The sequence below is a fragment of the Mirounga leonina genome, unplaced genomic scaffold (genome assembly GCF_011800145.1).
Source record: "Mirounga leonina isolate KUSES-001 unplaced genomic scaffold, KU_Mleo_1.0 Mir_178, whole genome shotgun sequence".
Lineage (NCBI taxonomy): Eukaryota > Metazoa > Chordata > Mammalia > Carnivora > Phocidae > Mirounga > Mirounga leonina.
Window position 1 is genome coordinate 4,849,481 of NW_023270464.1, and position 16,849 is coordinate 4,866,329.

General features: G+C 59.7%; 1 long non-coding RNA gene and 5 other non-coding genes across 6 annotated transcripts in view; all 6 read right to left on the reverse strand.

The window, feature by feature from the left end:
• The window catches only part of LOC118022963, a 34,260-nt gene that overhangs the window by 3,920 nt on the left and 13,491 nt on the right, over positions 1-16,849 (reverse strand). The window contains exons 5-9 of the long non-coding RNA XR_004682609.1: positions 14,713-14,851; positions 9,892-10,035; positions 7,228-7,371; positions 4,581-4,724; positions 1,902-2,045 (exon numbers count right to left, since the gene is read on the reverse strand). This is a non-coding gene — a long non-coding RNA (uncharacterized LOC118022963). The remainder of the gene's footprint in view (positions 1-1,901; positions 2,046-4,580; positions 4,725-7,227; positions 7,372-9,891; positions 10,036-14,712; positions 14,852-16,849) is intronic.
• Positions 1,625-1,716, reverse strand: LOC118023247. Its single transcript, XR_004682717.1, has one exon. It is a non-coding gene; the product is annotated as a small nucleolar RNA SNORD116 (small nucleolar RNA).
• Positions 4,305-4,396, reverse strand: LOC118023249. Its single transcript, XR_004682718.1, has one exon. It is a non-coding gene; the product is annotated as a small nucleolar RNA SNORD116 (small nucleolar RNA).
• LOC118023245 lies at positions 6,953-7,045 on the reverse strand. Its single transcript, XR_004682715.1, has one exon. It is a non-coding gene; the product is annotated as a small nucleolar RNA SNORD116 (small nucleolar RNA).
• Positions 9,615-9,707, reverse strand: LOC118023246. Its single transcript, XR_004682716.1, has one exon. It is a non-coding gene; the product is annotated as a small nucleolar RNA SNORD116 (small nucleolar RNA).
• On the reverse strand, positions 14,367-14,461 carry LOC118023240. The gene has a single exon (XR_004682709.1). It is a non-coding gene; the product is annotated as a small nucleolar RNA SNORD116 (small nucleolar RNA).

Genomic DNA, 16,849 nt, shown 5'->3' on the forward strand with positions numbered 1-16,849 from the left:
CTAACAAATATAAAAATTATTCATTTGACATTTCAGTAACAAAAGGGCATTTGGAAAACAAATTTAAAAAGTTCAATTCCATTAAGATTTTACAAATAATTACAATGGAAAATAATAGAAGGATATATATGTGTATATGTAGAAAGTTAAGTATGAGTGAAATTCATTAAATCACAATATATTGATTATATAGTTTCCTGTCTTCACAATGAGTAATCACATACCTGAAGACTAATGACTAACATAGGGTAAAATGAATTATGACACATTGTATGACCTAAATATAAGAGATACACTTCAATAACATCCACTACCTTCCACAGGACACTAAAAAGTTTTTTAATACACTGTTCCAAATAAAAATTTGATAAAATGTGGACAGACAACCTCAGGTACCATTCCAAGGAACTACACTTGGAAAAGAGAACAAGACCACAAAACCATAAGATTGTCATCATCAAGTGGCACACCAACAACACTAGCAAAAGAAAGAAGATATCCATCTGAACTGTACAAAAGACATTTAAAAGCACAGTTAATATGACAGGCATGGTGCAATATGTTCCACTGGAAAAAAAAAATCCAAAAAGCACTGGGAAATTTCAATGCTAAGATACTAAGAAAAAAAATTTCATAAAAGTAAATCATTTTGCTGAATAATCCACGTTCATAATTGGGATAGATCAATAATATGATGTGAACACAAAGCTGAAACACACAATATAGACAAAAGGATCCTAAGGAGGAATGCAAAATGAAAAAACAAAAAAGCCTGAATCACTGAAATATACATGATTTCTAAATACTAAGGGAATAAACAGCATATATAGAAACATGAAAAAGAAAAACCACAAAACAATAAATGTGAAGGATACACAAAGTTTGAAGATGAAGGGGACGGAAAAACACATAAACAGTATATCATAAACAGCATGTTAAAAAAAAATGAAAAAACTATCATTTATACTAGGATCCTACCTGAGGGGATGAAGGCGTCAGACTCAAATGGATAAAAATATTTTTTGAAAGGGAAAAACGTAGTAAGAGGCAATGAAAGGCACTCCACAGGAGACTATCTCTCAGGAAGGGCAGTCAGAATATCAAAAAACAAGACCACAAGGCCACTAAACTGACTAGAACAGACAACCCAAGAAAACTACAGAGCACGCCACGTGCCCTCTGCCATGGAGCAGCTGAGGAAGAAGCCTGCCCCGAGCCTGGCCTGAGGTCCTTCTCCTGTCCCGCGTCACAGACCTATCTGCCCTGGAGTGGACAAGGCACAAGGGCAAGGGGGGAGCAGGGCCCCGGGGCGGCAGCGGGGGTGGGGGTGAGCGGTGGTGGTAGGGCCTCAGTGACTCCAAGGCAGCCTGCTCCCGCGCGCTGTGGTACGCCGACCTCTGCCACCCGCACCCTCCCGGGCCGCGCTAGGAGAGCCCAGACCTCTGCACGCAAATGGCCCCGGTCACCGCAGGCAATCCCTAGGGGTGGGGATGGTCCTCCTTCCGCCGCTGAGACTTTCTCCGCCAGACGGCGACATCCAAACCTGGCGCGCACTCCTAGCTACCGCAAAGCTATCGGACGGCATGTGTCCCTCACTCAGAGTTCCCGGGTGGAGCCACGTCCTGGACCTCAGTTCCGATGAGGACGACGGTAGGGATTGTACTCATTTTGTTCAGATTTCCAAGGAATGCATTTGTAGGGAGTCGTCATCGATCCGAGCACATTTCAGGACATGGAACGTTAAAAGTGCCGGGCTCCAGCCTGGGACAGCCGATGCGTTCACACACATCGGCTCTCGGCAGAACCCAGGGCCAAGCCACCGTGCAGCCAGGGGAGCCATCCTCGGCCAAGGAGGCCTCGCGAAGATCCCCGGCCAGTTGAGGCAGAGGCGAGTCTCTTACCGCTTATGCCGCCAACTCCCACGTGACTGCAGACCACACAGCGCTACTCTCCCCGGCCATCTTCGCCATGCAGACCGGCCATCGCGGATGAGGCAGAATGGGACTCACCCATGCTCACGGACGCCCACGTCCAGTCAACTCCACCTGGGAAGTGGGGAGAAGAGACAGGTGCGCTTCAGCATGCCGGACAGGTCTGTGGGCATCCACTGCAGTGCCTCGCAGCGGGGACACACTGCTCTGCCTCTCCCTACGATCTGGGGGTTCCTCCCATGCCTGCGGACAGACACCCACATGTGGACGCTTCCAAGCATGGGGGCATGAGGTACGGGGTGGGGGAAGGAAGGAAGGGTGGCGGAAGGGGAGCGGGTCACGGGCGTGGGAGGGGGAGGAGGTGGAGGTGGGCAGTGAGGGCCACCCTGGGCACAGAGTGATGCAAAAGAAACGAGTCCCCAGTCCACACACCCCACCACTGGTCTCCTACACGCTGTCCACACGGCCATAGGGGGATCTCGTGGACCTCGCCCTCCCACGGTCTGGGTCCCAGCCCAGAACACCTCTGCCCAACAGCCGGGGCCCTGGCAGGAGCAAACCCACCCGCAGCACCTACTCCTCCCGAGAGTGAGTACACGCCAGGCAGACACGAACCGGCATCAGCTAGCTAGCCCAAGGGAACAGCCCTCTCAGCTCGAGGGGAACTGCCCCAGGAGCAATGAGCCCGGAAGCTTCCGGGAGAGGACCCTTTGTGGCCTAGGGCCATGGGGGCACAAGTGGCCTCCCACAGCTGGGCACCCACGCTCCTGCCCTCTCTGCCATGGCCAGATCCCCTCCCTTTTTCAATGCAGAAAGCCCACCTGGGGCTCGAGAGAACCCCCAATTCCCGAGGTGCCAGTGACCAATCCATCTGGCAGGAGGTCACCTAACACTGGTTCTCGCGGGCTCCAGAGCAGGACCCATGCAAGGAGTGACCTTGCACTCTCATACCACTCGTGTGTCCGCCCTCATCCAAGGGTCACCCACGGAGGCCCATGTCATTAGAAGCCCATGGGGCCCTGCGACATGGCCCAATCCTGCCCTGGGGGCCACGCCCCAGGGGGCTGTGCGTTGGATCAGGAGCACTGCCTGGCCTCAGAACATGACCCAGCCATCCCTGAGCCTGGGGTACCCACCTCTGCCCCAAAAGCAAGCACACAAGAACTATGTGTGTGTCTGGCCACCAGGCAGAAAGACCCATCAGCACATACCCTGATCCCACAGCCTCTCCTGCCCCTAGTCCAAGAGCAATTCTCACGGCACTGTTCCCTGCCACATTCTGCCAGGTGGTGCCCGCTGCCCTCCCGATGGAAACCCAAACTTCTGGGGAGACGTGCATGGGTCGGCTACCCATTTTGAAGGAGACTCTCCGGGGGCCCATTTACTGCCTTGCCCACGGAAGTCAGCTGTGGAGGGGAGGGCAGGGCGTTGGAAAGGGCGTTGGCCCCCAGATTTGACCTGCCCATCTGAAACCCACCAGACACCCCAAGACGCCCAGGCGCTGCCACCTCCCCCTACGAGGAAACACATCACGCCTACTGTAGTTGGACACCTTGGCTTCCCGAGGCTCACCGTCACCCAGACAGGCTTCCCTCCTGTGTGCCTGCGGCAAGGGGTGACCTGTCCCAGCAGGGGATCACCCCGCCTCAAACCCCACGTTGACTAATGAGTTGTTCCAGGGACCACGGTTCTAACTGCCTCTATCTCTGCTGAGGGCTTCCCCTGGTCCCCCGTGGGCCACGGCCCTTTAACCTCAGAGCCACGTCCCTGTAAGCCACCATGATGGCCAGAGTCCACAGGATGGATGCTGTCACCCAGGTGATACGGTTGGCATAGCCGACCTCCCCAATCCGACGCCCCCTGAGCCTGCCCTTCCAGGGCACTCCACGAGCCCTCTGCCACGGAGCAGCTGAGGAAGAAGACTGACCCGAGCATGGCCTGAGGCCCTTCTCCTATCCCATGTCCAAAAGTCTCTGCCCTGGATGGACAAGGAACAAGGGCAGGGGGGAGCAGGGCCCTGCCTGGGGCAAGGACCGAGACCAGGGCCGTGCCCGAGGCAGCGTTGGGGATGGGAGTGAGTGGTAGTTGTAGGGCCTCAGTGACTCCAAGGCAGCCTGCTCCTGTGCAGTGTGGTACGCCGACCTCTGACACCCACACCCTCCCGGGCCGCTCTAGGAGAGGACAGACCTTTGCACCCAGAAGGCCAGAGTCGCAGCGGGCATTCCCTAGGGGTGGGGGTGGGCATCCCTCTGCCGCTGAGACTTTCCCCCACCAGACAGCGACTTCCAAACCTGGCGCGCACTCCTATCTACCCGCAAAGCAATCGGATGGCATGTGTCCCTCACTCTGAGTTCCCAGGTGGAGCCACGTGCTGGACCTCAGTTTCGATGAGGACGACGGTAGGGATTGTACTCATTTTATTCAGATTTCCAAGGAATGCATTTGTAGGGAGTCGTCATCGATCCGAGCACATTTCAGGACATGGAACATTAAAAGGGTAGGGCTCCAGCCTGGGACAGCCGATGCATTCACACACATCGGCTCTCAGCAGAACCCAGGGCCAAGCCACCATGCAGCCAGGGGAGCCATCCTCGGCCAAGGAGGCCTCGGGAAGACCCCAGCCAGCTGAGGCAGAGGTGAGCCTCTTACTGCTTATGTCAGCAGCTCCCACATGACAGCAGACAACACAGCGCTGCTCTCCCAGGCTGTCTTTGCCTCACAGGCTGGGCATCGCCGATGAGGCAGAATGGGACTCCCCGATGCTCACAGACACCCGCGGCCAGCCAACTCCACCTGGGAAGTGGGGAGAAGAGACAGGTGCGCTTCAGCATGCCAGACAGGTCTGTGGGCATCCATGGCAGTGCCTCACAGCGGGGACACACTGCTCTGCCTCTCCCTATGATTCGGGTGCTCCTCCCGTGCCTGCGGACAGACACCCACACGTGGACGCTTCCAAGCATGGGGGTTTGGGGTATGGGGTGGGGGATGGAGGGAAGGGTGGTGGGAAGGGGAGCGGGTCGTGGGAAAGGGAGGGGGAGGAGGTGGGGATGGGCAGCGAGGGCCACGCTCAGCACAGAGTGCTGCAAAGGAAATGAGTCCCCAGTCCACGCACTCCACCACTGCTCTCATACATGATGTCCGCCCAGCCATAGGGGGATCTCGTGGACCTCACCCTTCCACGGTCTGGGTCCCAGCCCAAAACACCTCCACCCAACAACGGGCCTCACAGCACCTACTCGTCCCGAAAGAGAAGTGCATTCCACGGAGACACAAAACAGCATTGGGAAGCTAGCCCAAGGGGACAGTTCTCAGCTCGAGGGGAACTGTTCCAGAAGCAATGAGCTGGAAGCTTCTGGGAGAGGACGCTTTGTGGCCTAGGGCCACGGGGGCGCAAGTGGCCTCCCACAGCCAGCCACCCATGCTCCTGCCTTCTCTGCCGCGGCCAGATCCCCTCCCTTGTTCAATGCAGAAAGCCCACCTGGGGCTTGAGAGTCCCCACTTCCCGAGGTGCCAGCGACCAACCATCTGGCAGCAGGTCACCTAACACTGGTTCTGGCAGGTTCCAGAGCAGGACCTGTGCAGGGGGTGACCTCACATGCTCATGCCACTTGCGTGTCCACCTACATCCAACTGTCACCCACAGAGGCCCCCATCGCTAGAAGCCCACCGGGCCCTGCACTGTGGCCAGATCCTGCCCTGGGTGCCATGCCACAGGGGGCCGAGCCTTGGACCGGGAACACTGCCTGACCTAAGAACACAACCCAGCCGTCCGTGGGCCTGGGGTACCCACCTCTGCCCCAAAAGCAAGCACACAGGAACCATGTGTGGATTTGGCCACCGGGCAGAAAGATCCATCAGCACATACCCTGATCCCACATCCTCGCCTGCCCCTAGTCCAAGACCAACTCTCATGGCACTGTTCCCCACCACATTCCGCCAGTTGGTGCCCACTGCCCTCCCACTGGAAACCCAAACTTCTGGGGAAACTTGCATGGCCTGGCTACCCACCCTGAGGGAGCCTCTCCAGGTCACCATTCACTGCCACGCCTGCCAAAGTCAGCTCTGGAGGGGAGGGGAGGGCGTAGGAAAGGGCACTGGTGCCCAGATTCAACCTACCCATCTGAACACCACTGGCAACCCCAAGACGCCCAGGCGCTGCCACCTCCCCCTAAGAGGAAACACGTCAAGCCCACGGCAGACGGGCGCCCTGGCCTCCCGACGCTCACCGTCACCCGGGCAGGCTTCTCTGCTGCGTTCCTGCGGCCAGACGTGACCTGTCCCAGCAGGGGCATCGCCCCGCCTCCAACCCCCATGTTGCACTAATGAGTCGTTCCAGGGACCACGGTTCTAACTGCCTCTATCTCTACCGAGGGCTTCCCATGGTCGCCTGTGGGCCATGTCCATTTGACCTCACTGCCATATCCCTGTAAGCCACCATGATGGCCATGGTCCACAGGATGGATGCTGCCACCCAGGCGATACGGTCACCGTAGCCGACCTCCCCATTCCTGAAACCCCCTGAGCCTGCCCTACCAGAAAGGCACTCCTCGAGCCCTCTGCCATGGAGCAGCTCAGGAAGAAGCCTGCCCCGAGCCTGGCCTGAGGCCCTTCTCATGTCCCTTTTCCAAAACCTCTCTGCTCTGGAGCAGACAAGGCACAAGGGCAACGGAAGGGGAAGGCCCGAGGCTGGGGCCGTGGGCGGGGTGGCGGTGGGGGTGGGGGTGAGCGGTGGCGAGGAGGGCCTCAGTGACTCCAAGGCAGCCTGAATCCGTGCAGGCTGGTACGCCGACCTCTGCCACCCTCACCCTCCCAGGCCGCTCTAGGAGAGGACAGACCTTTGCACCCAGAAGGCCTGAGTCACAGAAAGCAATCCCTAGGTGTGGGGGTGGGCATCCCTCTGCTGCTGAGACTTTCCCCCACCATACAGTAATTTCCAAACCTGGCATGCACTCCTAGCTACCCGCAAAGCTATCAGATGGCATGTGTCCCTCACTCAGAGTTCCCGGGTGGAGCCACGTGCTGGACCTCAGTTTCGATGAGGACGACGGTAGGGATTGTCACTCATTTTGTTCAGATTTCCAAGGAATGCATTTGTAGGGAGTCATCATCGATCCAAGCACGTGTCAGGACATGGAACATTAAAAGTGCCAGTTCCAGCCTGGGACAGTGGATGCGTTCACACACATCGGCCCTCGGCAGAACGAGGGCCAAGCCACCACACACCCAGGGGAGCCATCCTCAGTCAAGAGGCCTCAGGAAGGACCCCAACCATCTGAGGCAGAGGCGAGCCTCTTACCGCTTATGCCAGAAGCTCCCAGGTGACCGCAGACCACACAGCACTACTCTCCCGGGCTGTCTTCGCCATGGAGACTGGGCATCACCGATGAGGCAGAATGGGACTCACCCATGCTCACAGACACCTGCGTCCAGCCAACTCTGCCTGGGAAGTGGGGAGAAGAGACAGATGCGCTTCAGCATGGCAGACAGGTCTGTGGGCATCCACAGCAATGCCTCGCAGCGGGGACACGTTGCTCTGCCTCTCCCTATGATTCGGTGCTCCTCCTGTGCCTGCAAACAGACACCCACACGTGGACGCTTCCAAGCATGGGGGCGTGGGGTATGGGGTGGGAGATGGAGCGAAGGGTGGCGGGAAGCGGAGCCGGACATGGGCGTGGGAGGGGTAGGAAGTGGGGGTGGGCAGCGAGGGCCACCCTGGGCACAGAGTGCTGCAAAGGAAATGAGTCCCCAGTCCACGCACCCCACCACTTTTCTCCTACACACAGTCCACACGGCCATAGGGGGATCTCGTGGACCTCGCCCTCCCACGGTCTGGGTCCCAGCCCAGAACACCTCTACCCAACAATGGCCCTCTCAGTAGCAAACCCGCTCGCAGCACCTACTCATCCTGAAAGTGAAGTGCATTCCAGGAAGACACAAAACGGCATCGGCAAGCTAGCCCAAGGTGACAGTTCACAGCTCGAGGGGAACCACCCCGGGAGCAATGAGCTGGAAGCTTCTGGGAGAGGACGCTTTGTGGCCTAGGGCCACGGGGGCGCAAGTGGCCTCCCGCAGCCGGCCACCCATGCTCCTTCCCTCTCTGCCATGGCCAGATCCCCTCCCTTGTTCAATGCAGAAAGCCCACCTGGGGCTTGAGAGTCCCCACTTCCCGAGGTGCCAGCAACCAACCATCTGGCAGCAGGTCACCTAACACTCGTTAGGGCGGGCTCCAGAGCAGGACCACTGCAAAGGGTGACCTCACACGCTCATGCCACTTGCGTGTCCGCCTACATCCAACTGTCACGTATGGAGGCCCGTGATGCGAGAAGCCCAACGGGCCCTGCAACGTGGCCCGATCCTGCCCTCGGGGCCATGCCACAGGGGGCCGAACCTTGGACCAGGAGAACCGCCTGACCTAAGAACACAACCCAGCCGTCCGTGGGCCTGGGGTACCCACCTCTGCCACAGAAGCAAGTACACGGGAACCATGTGTGGATCTGGCCACCAGGCAGAAAGACCCGTCAGCACATACCCTGATCCCGCAGCCTCGCCAGCCCCTGGTCCAAGACCAATTCTCGCGGCACTGTTCGCCACCACATTCCACCAGTTGGTGCCCACTGCCCTCCCGCTGGAAACCCAAACTTCTGGGGAAACTTCCGTGAGCTGGTTACCCACCCTGAGGGAGCCTCTCCAGGTCACCATTCCCTGCCATGCCTGCCAAAGTCAGCTCTGGAGGGGAGGGGAGGGCGTTGGAAAGGGCACTGGACCCCAGATTCGACCTGCCCATCTGAACACCACTGGCAACCCCAAGACGCCCAGGTGCTGCCACCTCCCCCTAAGAGGAAACGCATCAAGCCCACCACAGATGGGTGCCCTGGCCTCCCAAGGCTCACCATCACCAGGGCAGGCTTCTCTGCTGCATTCCTGCGGCCAGACGTGACCTGTCCCAGCAGGGGTATCACCCCGCCTCCAGCCCCCACGTCGCACTAATGAGTCATTCCAGGGACCACGGTTCTAACTGCCTCTATCTCTACCGAGGGCTTCCCATGGTCGCCTGTGGGCCACATCCATTTGACCTCACTGCCACATCCCTGTAAGCCACCATGATGGCCACGGCCCACAGGATGGATGCTGCCACCCAGGCGATGCAGTTAGCATAGCCGACCTCCCCATTCCTGAAACCGCCTAAGCCTGCCCTACCAGAAAGGCACTCCTCAAGCCCTCTGCCATGGAGCAGCTCAGGAAGAAGCCTGCCCCGAGCCTGGCCTGAGGCCCTTCTCATGTCCCTTTTCCAAAACCTCTCTGCTCTGGAGCAGACAAGGCACAAGGGTAAGGGAGGGGGGGCCCAAGGCTGGGGCCGTTGGTGGGGTGGTGGGGGGGGTGGAGGTGAGCGGTGGCGAGGAGGGCCTCAGTGACTCCAAGGCAGCCTGAATCCATGCGGCCTTTTGTGCTGACCTCTGCCACCCTCACCGTCCCAGGCCACTCTAGGAGAGGACAGACCTTTGCAGCCAGGCGGCCCGAGTCGCGGCGTGCAATCCCTAGGTGTGGGGGTGGGCATCCCTCTGCTGCTGAGACTTTCCCCCACCATACAGTGACTTCCAAACCTGGCACACACTCCTAGCTACCCTCAAAGCTATCGGACGGCATGTGTTCCTCACTCAGAATTCCCGGGTGGAGCCACGTGCTGGACCTCAGTTCCGATGAGGACGACGGTAGGGATTGTCACTCATTTTGTTCAGATTTCCAAGGAATGCATTTGTAGGGAGTCATCATCGATCCAAGCACATTTCAGGACATGGAACGTTAAAAGTGCCGGGCTCCAGCCTGGGACAGCTGATGCGTTCACACACATTGGCCCTCGGCAGAACCCAAGGGCAAGCCACCACATGACCAGGGAACCATCCTCGGCCAAGGAAGCCTCACAAAAGACCCCAGCTGGTTGAGGCAGAGGCGAGTCTCTTACCGCTTATGCTGGCAGCTCCCACGTGACCGGAGACCACACAGCGCTACTCTCCCAGGCTGTCTTCGCCATGCAGACTGGGCATCACCGATGAAACTGAATGGGACTCGCCAATGCTCACGGACACCCAAGTCCAGCCACCTCCACCTCGGATGTGGGGAGAAGAGATAGGTGCGCTTCAGCATGGCAGACAGGTCTGTGGGCATCCACGGCAGTGCCTCACAGCGGGGACACGCTGCTCTGCCTCTCCCTATAATCTGGGGGCTCCTCCCGTGCCCACGGACAGACACCCACACGTGGATGCTTCCAAGCATGGGGGCGTGGGGTACGGGATGGGGGATGGAGGGAAGGGTGGCCAGAAGTGGAGCTGGTCACGGGCAGGGGAGGGGGAGGAGGTGGGGGTGGGCAGCCAGGGCCACCCTGGGCACAGAGTCCTGCAAAAGAAACGAGTCCCCAGTCCACGCACCCCACCACTGGTCTCCTACAGGCCATCGCACGGCCTTCAGGGGATCTCGTGGACCTCGCCCTCCCACGGTCTGGGTCCCAGCCCAGAACACCTCTGCCCAGCAGCCATGGCCCTCGCAGGTGCAAACCCACTAGTGGCACCTACTCATCCCGAGAGTGAAATTCACACCAGGTGGACTCGAAACGGCATCGGCAAGCTAGCCCAAGGGAACTGCCCTCAGCTCAAGGGGAAACGCCCCAGGAGCAATGAGCCCAGAAGCTTCATGGAGAGGACCCTTCGTGGCCTAGGGCCACAGGGGCACAAGTGGCCTCCCACAGCTGGCCACCCACGCTCCTGCCCTCTCTGCCTCGGCCAGATCCCATCCCTTGATCAAAGCAGAGAGGCCACATGGGGCTCGAGAGACCCCTAATTCCCGAGGTGCCAGTGACCAACCCATCTGGCAGGAGGTCTCCTAACACTGGTTCAGGTGGGCTCCAGAGCAGGACCCATGCAGGGGGTGACCTCACACTCTCATGCCACTTGCATGTCTGCCTGCATCCAAGGGTCACCCACGGAGGCCCGGGTCACCAGAAGCCTGAAGGGCATTATGATGTGGCCTGATCCTGCCCTGGGGGCCATGCCCCAAGGGGCTAAGCCTTGGACCAGGAGCACCACCTGGCCTCACAACACAACCAAGACCTCCGTGACCCTGGGGTACCCACCTCTGCCCCAAAACAAGCACATGGGAACCATGTGTGGGTCTGGCCACCAGGCAGAAAGACCCGTCAGCACGTACCCTGATCCCGTAGCCTCGCCAGCCTATAGTCCAAGAGCAATTCTCGCGGCACTGTTCCCCGCCACATTCTGCCAGTTGGTGCCCACTGCCCTCCCGCTGGAAACCCAAACTTCTGGGGAAACTTGCATGGCCTGGCTACCCACCCTGAGGGAGCCTCTCCAGGTCACCATTCACTGCCACACCTGCCAAAGTCAGCTCTGGATGGGAGGGGAGGGCGTTGGAAAGGGCACTGGACCCCAGATTCAACCTGCCCATCTGAACTCCACTGGCAACTCCAAGACGCCCAGGCACTGCCGCCTCCCCATAAGAGGAAACACGTCAAGCCCACTGCAGACGGGTGCCCTGGCCTCCCAAGGCTCACCGACACCCGGGCAGGCTTCTCTCCTGCATTCCTGTGGCCAGTGGTGACCTGTCCCAGCGGGTATCACGCCACCTCCAACCCCCATGTCGCACTAATGCGTCATTCCGGGACCACGGTTCTAACTGCCTCTATCTCTGCCGAGAGCTTCCCTGGCCCCTGTGGACCACAGCCCTTTGACCTGACTACCGCATCCCCATAAGACACCATGATGGCCCCAGCACACAGGATGGACACTATCGCCCAAGTGATGCGGTCAGCATAGATGACTTCCCCAGTCCTGATGCCCACTGAGCCTACCCCATCAGCAAGGCACGCCACATGCCCTCCTCCAGGGAGTAGCTGAAGAAGAACCCTGACCCAAGCCTGGCAGGAGACATTCTCCTATCCCGTGTCCAAAACCTCTCTGCCCTGGAGCGGACAAGGCACAACGGCAAGGGAGGAGCAGGGCCCAGGGCCGATTCTGTGGCCGGGGCAGCAGCAGGGCTGGGGGTGAGCGGTGGCAGGGAGGGCATCAGAGACTCACAGCAGCCTGCACCCGCATGGTGTGGTAGGCTGACCTCTGCCAAACACACCCTACTGGGCCGCTCTAGGAGAGGCCAGACCATTGCCCCAAGATGGCCTGGATTGCACCTCTCTGCCGTATACAGATCACCTCACTTCTTCAATGCAGAAAACACCCGAGCTCAAGAGACCCCAATTTCCAGTGCTGCCAACAAAAAACCTATCTAGATGAGACACCTAACACTGATTTGGGCGGGTTCCACAACAGGACCCGAGCAGGGGGTGAGCCCTGCTGTCATGCAATTGTATGGGACTGCCCTCGAGGAAATGTGCAGTCACTTGGCAAGTGGTGCCCTTGCCCACCTTGGGTCAGGACTCACGTCCTGCCACAAAATGGCACGAGATCAATGCCACTGAATCTACATTTGCCAATTGAGAACCCAAGGGGCGGCTGAAAATGGCCAGACACTCCCCATCTCAAAGTCACTTGGCAAAGCACGGCACGCCATCTCTACCTACAGCCACTTCTGACCAGGACGCAATGTTGACGTGGACTCAGTCAGGCCGCTAGGTGTCCCACTGTGACTGCACCTCAGTGCCCACCAGCAAACCCAAGGGCCCACGGGAATGCTGGCAGCCCTGGGATGCCGGGGGCAAAGCCGACAAATACCAACGCACAACAGAGGGGAGTGGCCCTGGACTCCAGGCCAGGCGCCACAGCCTGTGCACTCGGCCCAAATGCCCTCGCGAGACAGGCAGCTCAGCCCTTGGCAAGCGGTGCCCTGCCCCGCCGAGGGCCAGCATACCAGCGGACTGAACCCAGGGCCCATTCCCACTGAGGGCACTGGCGTGTCCACGGCCAGCGGCTTTGTGGGCCCTGCCTCCGAGGAAATGTGCAGTCATCGGCGACCCTGTACACGGCCGCGTCTTCATGCCTGCACTGGCTCGGCCCCCCTCCAGAGTTGTCCACCTGGACTCGCACGTCTGGCGCAGGGATCTTCAGCGAGGACACCCACAAGGGCTGTGGACGGTACAGTCCACCACCCTGTGGGATGCAAGGAAGGGCCCCTCGCTCGACACAGGAACAGCACCATTGTCTTGGTGGATCTGCACGCCCGCCACCACGATGGCGACACAGGCGAGGAAAAGAAGAGAGCTCCGTTAACCAAGGAGAGCTGCACGTTTGACCAGCTCCCCAAGTGGCCAGGGCGCTGCTCCTGGCTGCCATCAGCACACTCGGGGCCTGTCCTGCCCTGCCTGGCATGCAGGGTAGCAAGGAGAGGTCTCAATCCCGCCCTCCAAAGCAGGATTGGGGGTCCCCTGGCTCCCAGTCAAAAGGACCCTCCCGGGAACACACCTTCACCTCAGGAGCTGCGGGCCCAGGGAAACAAGGTCTCCCCATCCCCAGGGGGCTAAGCAAAGTGCCGCAGGCATGGCCAGGCTGTGCATCGTCGCCTATGCACAACCTCAAGACTCCGGGAAGACACCCTAGAGCGCCGCTCCTTGGACCCAGAGACCGCAGGGGCACACCGGTCAGGGACTGCAGCGCTGGACCAAGACACCTTGAAGCCGGGGCCAGTGGCCAGCAAGTGGCCACCGTGATGTGGACAGGGAGGGGTAGGGTGCCCAGAACCCTGAAACCATGGAAGGATTTCTCGGAACACAACCAGCGGATAAGGACGCGTGCCTTCCCGGAGTCACCACACCAGCGGTCCTCCCGGTCCACGCCATTCCTGGCCAGGGCAAGAGCCAGCACCGAGGAGCCATTTGCACCCTGCGCCCACAACACAGGCAGCCCCACATGGCCTCTGTGGGCGTCCACTGGGAGATACTTGGGCACTGTCGAGTGCAGTGGCCTCGCCTCAAGCCTTTACCCTCGGGCTCCTACATCGAGGGGTACTCCACAGACATCATCAGGCCAAAGGGCACAGGAGGAATTGCCGCTTGCCAGACCCGGGGCTCTCCTCTGCACCCATGGGAGCTGCCACAACCAGGCTTGACCGTACACATGGCCAGGACCTCTGCGTGAAGCGCCACCCTGGTGCATGGTGCACCGGGTCACGCACTCTCATGGCCTGTGCCAAGGCCGGGCAATGGGACTCCTACAACTGGCATGCTGGCTGCCCGACATGCCACCAAAGTCCAGGCACAGTCCTGAGGACCTCTGTGCTGTGAACACCCAGGTAAGGAGGGGAAACACCTCGTGGACCCGGGGCCCTCCGCGAGGCTCTCCGATGCAGAGGCCCTTGGGAGCTGCTGAGTCTGATGCTGGGGCTGGTGCTGTTGCTGGTGGTCGGTGCTGGTGGTGCCTGTGACAGTGTGACCTAGGGGAAGCTGTCCCTCACTCCTACCTTCCCTGGGGGAGACAACGTGCTGGACCTCAGTTTCGATGAGAACGACGGTAGGGAGTTCTCACTCATTTTGTTCAGCTTTTCCAAGGAATGCACAATGAGGGAGTCATCATCGATCCGAGCACATTCGGGGCCTCCTGGCACATCGAACGAGGCAGGCTGGGTCCGGCTCAGAGGTTTGAGCCGATGGCCTCAGTGCCCACCAGCAGCCTCGACCGTCCAGAGCCAAGCCACTGAGCAACAGGAATGCTCCGTCCTCTCTTGGAGCCAGACCCCGCACGTCATCAGGCACATGTGGACTGGGAGGCTCTCAGCCAGCTGAAGGACATCCTATAGTCAATGTCTCCACCTGAGAAGATGCAAGGCTTACCGTCTTAGCGATGCATCCGCAGGGTGCCCACCCTCGGCTGGACAACACTTCTTACGGCCAGCCGGCCAACCTCCGCGCATCCAAGGACAGGAAAGCCGTCTTCTCTGGGCCAACAGCGAGCCTGGCATGGACACCGAACCTGAGAAGTGGGGACAAAGGGCACGCACGTGTGACAAAAGGATCCAGGTGCTGAGGTCACCAGAACGCTCAGAATGCATCTGGGGAGCACCTTCACATCTGCCTGTCCTGTCCCTCTGTCCCACAGGAAGGGCCACGTGCACTTGGGCAAGAGGCCCCATGCGCAACTATGCAGGGCCCTGGGCGTGAGAGTCTGTGTGGCCGTGGGAGTGAATATGGGAGTGTGTGTGAGTGTGCAGAAGGGGAGTTTGGGTGGGTGTGGACGTGGGCTTATAACTCTCTGTAGTTCGTGTCTGTTTCGTGTGGACATTGGTGTGTGTGGCGGGGTCTGTGCATGTCTGGTGGCTGGTGAGCATGCGTGTCGGTGGTGATGTGTGGAGGCCTCAGCTCCTGAAAGAACTTGCCTGGTATGAGGAAACCTGGCCTCACGTCCTGCCACGCAATGGCACGAGATCAGTACCACTGAATCTCCAGTCGCCCGTTTGACCCCTTGGGGTGGCTGAAAATGGCCCAAGACTCCCCGTCTCAAGGTCACTCTGGCAAGCACAGCACGCCGTCTCTACCTACACCCGCTTCCGACCCGGGACCCAACGTCGACGTAGACTCGTTCAGCCCACTAGGTGTCCCACTGTGACTGCACTTCAGCGCCCGCCGGGAAAACCCAAGGGCCCACGGGAATGCTGGCAGCCCTGGGATGCCGGGGCAAGCCCGACAAAGACCAGCGCACTAGGGAGGGGAGGGGCCCTGAACTCTAGGCCAGGCGCCGCAGCCTGCGCACTCGGCCCAAACTCCCTGTGGGACAGGCAGCTCAGCCCTTGGCAAGTGGTGCCCTGCCCCGCCGAGGGCCAGCGTACCAGCAGACTGAACCCAGGGCCCATTCCCACTGAGGGCACTGGTGTGTCCACGGCCAGCGGCTCTGTGGGCCCTCCCTCCGAGGAAATGTGCAGTCACTCAGTGACCCTGTCCACGGCCGCATCTTCGTGCCTGCACTGGCTTGGCCCCCCTCCAGAGTTGTCCACCTGGATTCGCACGTCTGGCGCAGGGATCTTCAGCCTGGACACCCACAAGGGCAGTGGACGGTACAGTCCACCACCCTGTGGGATGCAAGGAAGGGCCCCTCGCTCGACACAGGAACAGCACCATTGTCTTGGTGGATCTGTACACGTGCCACCATGATGGCGACAGACGCGAGGAAAGGAAGACAGCTACGTTACCCAAGGAGAGCTGCACATTTGACCAGCAACCCAAGCAGCCAGGGCGATGCACAAGGGAGAGGGCACAAGAAGAGGTCTCGATCCCACCCCCCAAAGCAGGATTGGGGGTCCCCTGGCTCCAAGTCAAAGGGACACTCCCGGGAACACACCTTCACCTCAGGAGCTGCAGGCCAAGGGATACAAGGTCTCCCCTTCCCCAAGGGACTAAGCAAGGTGTCTCCAGCATGACCAGTCTGTGCAACATCGCCTACACACCCCCTCAAGATTCAGGGAAGACGCCCATAGAGCGCCGCTACTTGGACCCGGAGCCCACAGGGGCACACCGGTCAGGGATTGCAGCGCTGGACCAAGGCACTTTGAAGCTGGTTCCGGTGGCCAGCAGGTGGCCACCGCGACCTGCACGGGGAGGGGGTAGGGTGCCCAGAACCCATGAAACCATGGAAGGATTTCTCAGAACAAAACCAGTGGCTAAGGCCGCGCGCCTTCCCAGAGTCACCACACCAGCGGTCCTCCCGGTCCGCGCCATTCCTGGCCAGGGCAAGAGCCAGCACCAAGGAGCCATTTGCACCCTGCGCCCACACACAGGCGGCCCCACATGGCCTTTGTGGGCATCCACTGGGAGACACTCAGGCTGCTGCCTCGCCCTGTGCCCCTAACCTCGGGCTCCTGCACCGAGGGGCGCTCCACGGACATGACCAGGCCAAAGCGCACAGGAGGGATCGCCGCTTCCCCGGCCCGGGGCTCTCCTCTGCACCCATGGGAGCTGCCGCAACCAGGCTCCACCG